At 49.2% G+C, this 9,560-nt stretch overlaps 1 long non-coding RNA gene across 1 annotated transcript; it reads left to right on the top strand.

The window, feature by feature from the left end:
• The first annotated feature begins 3,657 nt into the window (after positions 1–3,657).
• LOC134360762 (uncharacterized) lies at positions 3,658–9,447 on the top strand. The gene is made up of 3 exons (XR_010021352.1): positions 3,658–4,152; positions 7,483–7,643; positions 8,513–9,447. It is a non-coding gene; the product is annotated as an uncharacterized LOC134360762 (long non-coding RNA).
• Positions 9,448–9,560: the final 113 nt, after the last annotated feature.

Below are 9,560 nucleotides of genomic sequence, written 5' to 3'. Positions count from 1 at the left end.
AGTTTACATGTGTCTCACCTCTCCCTTCAGAAAGTCTCATCTCTTCCTTCAGGAAGTATATAGCATGGAAGGACATTAAAATGTGGTATCAGGCAAGTTTAAATTCTTACTTTGCCACTTTCTAGCCTTATGACTTGGTCAGATCACTTTATCTTTTTGGATCTCTGTTTTCTCCGTTCCTCTTGAATGAGGTCAGGTGTGTATGGGCTGGTACATAGTTAGGAGGTAGTCAGTAAACGTCAGTGTCCTCTACTCTACCCAACCTTCCCCAACCTACACTCCAGGACTAACTCTCCATCAAAGCGAGATATTAGACCAAGAAAGTAATTCCCCCATCACCAGCCTCTCCCAAAGGAAAAAGAAGTGACTTCCCTCTGAAGTCTATGGGCACTGGGAGGGGACCATCAACCCAAGAGCCAGGCAAAGGCCAGGGAAGAACTTGGGTGATCTAGATCCAGGGGTTATGGGATCTCTCCCTATTCCCTCACTGTAGTTGCTAGTCTAGATTCAGGGACAGGGGTGAGAGGGCTGATCTGATCACAGTCAGAGAATCCATGTAGCTCTCAACTTGTGAGAGGTAGCTCATCGGTGCCTCTATTTCCAGCCTTCCTAAATCAGAAGAGCAAAAACATCAATAGTAACTAATGTTTATATAGTGCTTCCTATGGGCCTGGCACTGCTCTAGGCACTTCGTATACATTAACTCATGCAATCGTCACCACAGCCTTTAAGCTAGCTACTATTAACTCCCTTTTGCAGATGTGGAAACTGATGCATGGGGAGACAAAGTAATGTAATGATGAATAATACAAGACAGGACTGAGATTCAAAACCAGACAGTCTGGCTCCAGAATCCATGTTCTTAACCTCTATGCCACAGAAAGAGCTAACACTTATTGTCAGTTTCTATGTGGAAGCCCTGTGGAAAATGCATTACTGTACAATTATTTCATTTAATCCTGAACAACCCCCTGAGATAGATTCTATTATTATGATCCCTATTCTACAGGTCAAGAAACTACGGCAGAGAGAAAAGTTAAGCAACTTGCCTAAACTACACAGCTTGATAGCTGCAGAACCTCTAGCTCTTTCGCCTTAAATCCCCCCTCAGCCCCAAGCCCCTCCTGCTCTGGGTGGGTTTTTGAGCTACTAGCACCATTCTTTACAAATCTGCTTTATCCCCACAGCCTCAACCCTTGTTCTCCAAAACTCCTATTCACCTTGGTCTCTTTCCCTTCCCACTTCTTCCCTAGTCCCTCCTCTCTCCCCACAATATCCCCAAACCTTTCTGTCCCTCTCCCTCTGCTCTCCTCCACCCTCCCCCACAGCTTCTGCTGAAACAGATGAATTTCACCAAAAAAGACCATCAGACTTGCCAATCAGGCCCCGACTGCGCCTGATCGCACACCCCAGGGGAGGCGCTGCAGTGGCAAAGCTGGAGAGCCAGAAATAAAATCCTCATTCTACTCCCCCGCCCCCTCTTCCCATCACTCATCTGGGAATCCAGGGCAAAGAAGGGAGCTAAAGTGCAGAGCATTCATTTAATATTAACAAATTGAAATGAATTCTTTTAATGCCAATTAACTTGGAACGGCCCCTTATTAATAGTAATTTAGATTCATACTTGGGAGAAGCAGAGACAGGGGCTGAGCCACATGTGCCCAGAATGTCAATGTGACAACAGGGCAGGAGGACCGAGAGTGGGGGAGAGGCAGTTTCACTTCTGCCCAGTTGGGTTTTGTTTCACGAAGAGGAACAAAGTGACTGGAGGTGGATCTTTGGGAAACATGAATTACTCTTGTGACTTTATTTTTTGTAGCTCTGATAAATCTGAATAGGTTGAAGCTATGTCACATGATTTTATTAGTTTACTTTCACCGTAATACTAAAAAGAAAATTTTGCTCAGAGCTGGGATTTACCCCAAACTGTCCTAAACCAAACCTCACTGACCAGAAGAGACCGAGTCCGGCACTCTACCCTTCCTTGTTCAAAGCCAGAGCTGGAGATCAAAATGGGGTCCCCCAGTCCCTGCCACCTCCTACTTAACTAAAAGTAAAGGGGTAATAAACATTAGGTGTCTCTTCTGGGAATCCTCCTCCAAGAGGTAAAAGACCCAACGGGCTGATCCAGAGCTAACAGATTACACTTAGGGAAGAAAAAAAAAATCTGCTTGCATTTTTCTTATAATTTAGGGAAAAGATGTGAATTGAAAATTCAACCTTATGTATGAGAGAGCTGCCCAGAATATGGCCAGGTGGAAAGAATTTAGTCCTGAACTACAAAGTCGAACAGAAATTCTTCTGTCCCTGGTTCTGCTGGCTTGAGAGGTCAGACTGGAGGTGCCCAGAACTAGATGCTGAGCATAGGTTTTGACCCAAGGGGGAAATTTTCTTCTTCCCAGGACATCTCCTAGGCAGGAAGGAAAGGAGAAGGTCAGTCACATTTGCAGCTGAGAACTGTGGAAGGTGGGGGTGGGAGTTCAGAGATGGAGGCAGGAACATAAAGGGACAAAATGGTGAAGTTTATAAGATAAAAAACTTAAAAATGGTTTAACATGCAAACGATTAAATTTAAAGGTCAGGTTTTAAATGGATGTGAAATACATCAAAATTGAGGCAAAAATGAGGAAAATATATAAAACATTTCAAGCAAATTATTCTCCTAAAGAGGAAGGGTTAGAATTAAACAAGAGAGACCTCCTTCACACCCCCATGGAGTTTCTCAAACAATAAATTCATTTACAAAACAAAAAAAGGAATCAACAGAAAACTAAACCTCGGCTCACACAGAGAAAAAATTTGTGGAGATTCCGTAACAGCTAAAGAACTAGTGGGGGAAGAGGAAAACGAATAAACTTGAAATCTGTTAAATGATTATTTGTAAATAGGAAAATTGGAGGATGGAATGGCGAAAGGAGATGAATTTGACATCATTAAGCAAGTAAAACTTGCAAAAACACAAGGTGCAACTCATCCCCAAAGAAAAGTAAACTCTCCACAAGTAGAATGATTCTCCCCAAGAGAAGGGAGCATAACATTGATCAAAAAAGAGGAAAGTACTAAAAAAATAAATAAATAAATAAATAAAATGCCATAAAAAACGATAAAAAAAAAAGAGGAAAGTACCACTCACCCCCTAAGAAAAGCATATTAATCTGAATTTAATTTTTCCCCAAATTCAACATGGATTATGCAAAAAACGAAAGGATTTTTTTCTTTCGATTAAGAGAAAAACAAAATGGGATTTAAATTGTCTAATAAAACAGGAAGGGAGACGTTGTTTGCAGGTGCCAGAAGGGAGGGAAGCGGGTGTCTGCGGGGGGACCAGCTTACCTCGCTCTGGAGCGGCGGGCTGGACGAGAGTAGGCGAGGGACTCTGCCAGCGCCTGCCCCTTAGGGGAGCGGAGCAACAGGAGACCCCTAGACGAATGAGGACAGTGAAAGGACTGGGGGCGCCCCTCTCCCCGCCTCCGCCCGCCTCCCTCCCTCTGGCACCCGGGCCTGGAGAGCTACTGAAAGTTACAAATTGCTTCCATTATTAGCTCATCCCGGGCAGCCTGGTCATTGGCCAGCCCCTGACCACGTGGTCCCTTGTACCAATCGATTGAATTTCTAGTTGCAATTCTCTGTCTGTCCCTTCGCTCTGGGGAGGGGAAGGGGGGGAGCAGTGGCGTGGGCTGGGGAGGGGCTAGGAGGGGTCGCTTCACCCCTCACCCTCCCTTTCTGCCATGTGGGGGCCCTGAGTGGTTGAGGAAATGTTGTGGGCTGGGGCACCCACCGGAGGGCAGAAACTGGAGGAAGCGGGAGACATCGCCAAGGACCCAGGGCCCTCTCCTTCCAGTTCCCCGGGCCCACCGGCTCCCGCTCACCACTCCCTCCATAGTGCCCAGTCTAGCCTGGTCCGTCCCCGGGCTAGCAGCCTGGCCCGTGTCCGGGGTGCCTGAACGCTCTACCTCCAGATCCCTGCTTCGGCCTCACTTTGGGGATGACGCACCCGAGTGAGTCCTGCTTCCCTGGTAGCTCTGGATCAGGCACCCTGCCCACCTCCCTCCCCAAAGGCCGAGTTCGAGAGTTCGTGTCCCTCCTGGAATCGTTTGAGAGAAGGACAAACTTTTGAGTGGATGAAAATGAAGAGAAGCCCGTCCCGAGCAGGTGAGCTGGGCCCGGGAGAGGGGTGCGCCTTAGCCTGAAAACAATTTGTCACCCCTGTCTCTGTCTCTCCCCGTCTCTCTCCCTCTCCTCCGTACTCTGACCTGTCTCCCCTGCAGGCAGACACTAATCGACCCACCCTTGGGGGAATCTGGGCTGGGGTTGAGCTCCGTCAGATGTGTGGGTGGACCGGGAGGGGAGGGTTGCTTCTGAAACTGGGGAGGAAGGGAGAAATTAGGGGTCGAGAGACCCAAACAGTCTGAGGGAGATTACTTCTTCCCCAAAACATAACTTCAAGGAACTTCAGAAAAGTTTTTTGAAGGGAGATGGAGAAGAGAGCAGACTTGGGGTTTTGAATTTAAAGTGGGCGAGAGGGGCGCTCTGCTTCCCACACTGAAAGAAGGATGTGTTTGCTTGTTTCCCAGTTTGGACTGATTACTCACACAGAAAAGCCCGACCGTAAACCTGCTCACCCCAAGAAGCCTTTAGAGATGCTTGGAGATCCCCAGAGGGGTCTCCGTGGAAAGGGACAGTAGTACTATGGGAAATTAGCAGAGTTTCTGACCCTGCCAGGATGGAGGCTGGGGTGTCCACCTAGAGCCTCAGTCCTGGGCTGCCTTGGCCTCTGCTGTCCTGGTATTTTCCACTGATTTTGAGATTGACACAAGAGAGGGAACTCCCAAATACCTTTTTTTTCAACCCACCTTGACTCAGAGACTCATTCCCTAAGATGGAGTCAAGGGAGTGTCCCCCTCCCACCCCCAGCACAACATTTCTACCTTCTCCAGCTCCCAAATGAGGGCCAGGAAAAGTGTCCCTACTCCCTCCGGAGATATCCCGGGAGGAAAAGATGGGGACGCTCTTCAAAAGGAAGTCAAGAGCAGAGGGCGAGTTCAGAGGGCAAGGCTGAACTTGGGGGCCAGGGACAGTGGGGGTGGACTGACCAGGGCAGGGCAGGAGCAGGGATGGGTGCAGGTTTAGGGAGCGGGAGAGGGCGGAGGCCGCTGCAGGTGCGGTGGCAGGGGTGGTGGGTGAGGATGGGGGTGTCCAGAGCCCACAGCATCTCTGGGTGGGGAGGTACCCTCTGCGCCTGAGGTTTCCAGATCGGGCCCCTCTCAGGGAACCCTGGGCTGGAGGAGCCAGGCAGGTGACAGATGGCACATTTGGACCCCTTCTTGGAGAGGGCTGGGAGGGGCTGTGGATTCCAGGAGAGAAAATTCCCACTTTGAGTGTGCGGTGTCTTTGGCCCCTACTGGGCCCATACCTCCAGAGGCCACTTGGCCCTGCCCAGGCCTTTGTTTTCGCTGCTCCTGGAGGTTTTTCTGCCATTGGTTCAGTGGCTGCCAGGCATCCGCTGTAGCAAGTCCTGGAATTGGGCTGGCTTAGCTGAGAGATTTAGGAGGGCCGCAGCCGGCCCAGCCTAGAGCGATTTTCACATAGTCCCCCCAAAACTGGGCCTTTCAGAGGGATGAGTCCAGGGGCAGACATGAGGGCCACTGACATTCAAAACAAATCTAAGTCCTTTTCTCTCCTCCTATCCCTTCCCATCTCTGCAGCCAGAGGATTTGGATGGAAGGTCTCATCTCTCTCCCATCCCAAAACTAACATGGGAGCTGGCTTGGGCTTCTTTTTGCATGCTTCCCGGGCTCTGGGTGCCCTGAGAGGGGGCGCCTGGTTCTGGGCTTTCCTCGCTGCTCCTCCTTTGATGAATCTTGTCCTTTGTGCTCCTGCCTCCCCAATACTCTCCCACCCCACCCTCCATCCTGCAGGTCTGTGCGGTTGTCTCTCTCTTTTGCTCTTTTCTTTCTTCTCTTCCTCTTTCTTCTTAGGATTGATGGAGTGACGAGAGTTTGGCAAGGCTTGCTTAATTTAAGCCTGTAGTGGGGAACCGTGAACCCGGCCCCTACATCTCAAGTACGGAGAAACAGCCCCATTCCTGGGCCTTTGAGATTAAGTTCCAAATTGAGGGGACTTAAGAAACAGTGGCACGAAGGATGACTGGGCTGCCACAGGACGGGAACCTCAACTTGGGAGAGGGCAGTTTATGCCATATGCCTACTGCAGAGAGGATTTAGAAACAAAGGAAGATAGAAGAAAGGTCTAGGAAGACAGCACAAAGGACTGGAAAAATTCAGAACAACGAAGAGAAAAGATTGGGAGAGAGCAAAAAATATGAGAAAGCCCTAGTGCTGAAGACAGAGGAAAGGGCTGTGGAGGGAGGATGGGTGAGAGGTTGACATGAAAGGAATATTGATAAAGGGCAGAATGAAGAGGCAGGATTCGTTGGTATTGTTTTGTTTTGTTGCTTGTTTTTTTAAATGAGAGATAAAAACAGAAAGGAAAAAAAGAGAAAATAAAGAGAAATGGTGAAAGAAAGAGAAAGCAAATAAAAGAAAGGGAGGTAAAAGTGAGAAAGAAGAAATGAAAGGGAGAAAGGCAGAGAGAAAAGGAGGAAAGACAAAAATAGAGGAAAGATAGGAAAAAGAGAAAGAAGGAAGAAAGCCAAAGGACGGGAAGAACACAAAGGGAAAAAGTGAAGGTAGGGGAGAAAGAAAGCATAAGAAGGAAGGAAAAATGAAAAATAAAGCTACAGAGAGCTAAAGAGGAAAGAAAGGAGGAGGGAGATGGACAGAGAGAGAAACACAGTTACAGAAAGGGGACCCCAATTCCAGAGAAACACTGGGAGGGAGGGACGGGGTGGCTGGGGCCCTCCCTGCTTCACCGGGGACTGGGGACTGGGGAATGGGGGCTGCGATGGTGGCCTGCGCAGCGGGAGAGGTGGACACAGAGGCCGCTGCCTGCAGACCAGCTTCTCTCCTAAGCGGCTGAATGAGCTGGAGAAGGAGTTTCTCTTGCAGCCTCACCTGCTCCAGGTCCTGGCACCCTAAGCTGGACCTTGAGGCCCCTAGACACGCAGGTCAAGATGTTCCAAAACCTGAGTGAAGCAGAAGAGGCCAGTGAGGGAGGGAGCAGTCGCAGATTCCAACTATGGAGGCCCCTTCTCCCTGGCTCAGTCCCGTCACCCACAGCCCCTAGTGCCTGCATTCTGACCCTGTTGGCAGATGCTGTCTGGAGACAGGCAGCTTTGCTCTGGACTTTGCAGTGCTCTGGCACTGTGACCTTCGGCCTCAGTTTGGTCAGCTGTCAAATGAGCCCTTTGCCCCGGAGGACTTTTCTGTAACTTTGGTTAGCTTGCCCGAATATGTGCAGGGGAGAGAGGGGCGAATATAAGGCCTTGGTCCACTTTGGGGATGGGGGTCATTTTCTTTTTCTTCCATTGGTGAAAAGAAATATCTTCCTTCTTTGCTATCCTTATCTCCATTCCTGCCCCAGAAAACTACCTTCCAGGTCAAGGAGTTTCTCCACGCCAAAAGGGGTTGGACTCGTCTGTAAAGAGCTTGACATGAGGTTTGCAAACACTGGAGGAGCCAGAGAAAGAATCTCATACAAGAAAGAAAATGATGACATTCCCGACCAGGACAAGTGGATCTCAGGTTTGCAGTATATTTCACTGAACTCACACAGGGAGATGAATTGGTAAAGTGACTTTAGATTCAGCCTGTAAAGGGGATCAGCTCTGGCTTGTTGTACGTCTGTAGCCTGTTGGGCTTGCACCCCTGTGCTCTGCTCATGTGCTCTGGTGGTAATGGCCAAGTTTGATTCAGAAGGTTTCTTAAAGCCAATTAAATAACTCCATCATCTCCCAAAAGCGGGATGGGGCAGGTCACTGGGGTCAGCCCTGTTTTCCAAGGACATTGTAAGCCTTGGGAATGGGCTGGGGGGCCCCCCAAACTCTAGCTAGAAAGAAAGGCATGTTCCAAGTAAACTGTGCCACACCCTCTTAGGGAGGCCTGTCTGGCATTTCTGCATTGCTCTTTAAACTTTTCCTCCCTTCTTTTCTCTAGCTTCATTTCTCTCTCTCCTTCTCCCTTTCCCTTTTCATCTAGTCCAAGCTGGGGCTCTTGTAACCTTTGTGTCCCAGAAGGCTCTGCTCCGATACCTTTAGGCTAGCATACACCCTGCCCTCAAGAGCTCATTATGTGGATGCAAATACTGGGATGTGCAGATGAGGGGCAAAATGGGGAGGAAGGTTTGCTAATCAGGTGCATGATGAATCCACTTGTTTTCTGTATCAATCATGATCATGACCTTCACATCCCCTTGGCTCACCCCAGGCAATCCTTCCCTACCCCACCCACCTGCAAGCCACAGTCTCCTGTCCCTGCTCCTGGTAGCGGAGTTGCTGGCTCCTCCAAGGCTGTTACTCTCCCAGAGTGAGGGTGAGGTCTGTGATGCGATGCCAGGTCGAAGTCTCAAACTCTGAAGTAAGCAAAGCATATTTCCCTATTCCTGATGCATTTAGGGGTCCTCTTTCCCTTGGATGGGCTCCGGCTCATGGCTGTCTCTCCATGGAACACCACTGATTAGCCAGTCCCACCGCCACTCACATCTGCAAAAAAGGGTGGCAGCTCTGTTGAGGCCTCGGTGAAGGGGGATACAGACTGTCTACCCAGAACAGCCTCCTTGCCACAACCTGGCCCCTCAGGGAAGGAGAGAAGAACCCAACTCACTTCACAGGATCCGGAATCTCAGCGGGCAGAGCCGACAGCCACAGCTGCCTCCTAGAGCCTGACACAGGAAGAGGCTTCCACCTTTGGGCTCTCCTTGCTGCCTTGGCCTCTACTCTGTTCAGTTTGCTTCTGTGTTTTTCTTCCCCATTTGGGGATGGCAAGGGACAGAGAAATGAATTGTTTCTCCCCATGCCACTAATACATCCCTGTACCTCCACCAGCCTCAAAACTGCTGATAGTAATGAACTACAGCTTCCAGCCCTGCCCATTAGCTACTTGAGGCAAATTTAAATTCTCTTCTGGGCAGGAGGAAGGGCAGGTGCTCCTTCCTTCGTCCTCCCTTGCTCATTGATCCATTCTGAGGCCATTAGGGGGTCAAAACCGAGACCAGATTGCTTCAATTGGTATAAAATTAGCATTTCTTATCACACCAAATGCCCAAATTTCTCACATCACCCAGACCCACACCAGTTCTCTGTCCCCTCTCAAGCCAGTGATGATGTAAAGATTTCCTGAGGTGGAGGAATAGAAGGAAAAATGAGAAACTGGCTCCATTTAGAAGTCAATAGCTTCAGCTATTCATTCCACTAATATTTCTTTAGTACCTACTATGCGCAAAGCATCGGCTCTTCCTCAGTTTGCCATGACTATCAAAAAAAAGATTCTTGCCACTGTGAGGCTTCAAAGTGTTGTGCACAGATATACAAATAAATGAATGGAAAAGAAATTTTGGTTTGAATTCTACTGATTTCACGGCAGCCTTCCATGTGCCAGCTCTCAGAGCCCTGGCCTTCCCAGCTCCAGCTGCCCAGCCCCAGTGGGTGAAAAAGTGGGAGTGCC

The sequence above is a fragment of the Cynocephalus volans genome, chromosome 12 (genome assembly GCF_027409185.1).
Source record: "Cynocephalus volans isolate mCynVol1 chromosome 12, mCynVol1.pri, whole genome shotgun sequence".
Lineage (NCBI taxonomy): Eukaryota > Metazoa > Chordata > Mammalia > Dermoptera > Cynocephalidae > Cynocephalus > Cynocephalus volans.
The sequence above is the reverse complement of the archived record's forward strand: the minus strand, read 5'-3'. Positions and strand labels throughout refer to the sequence as shown.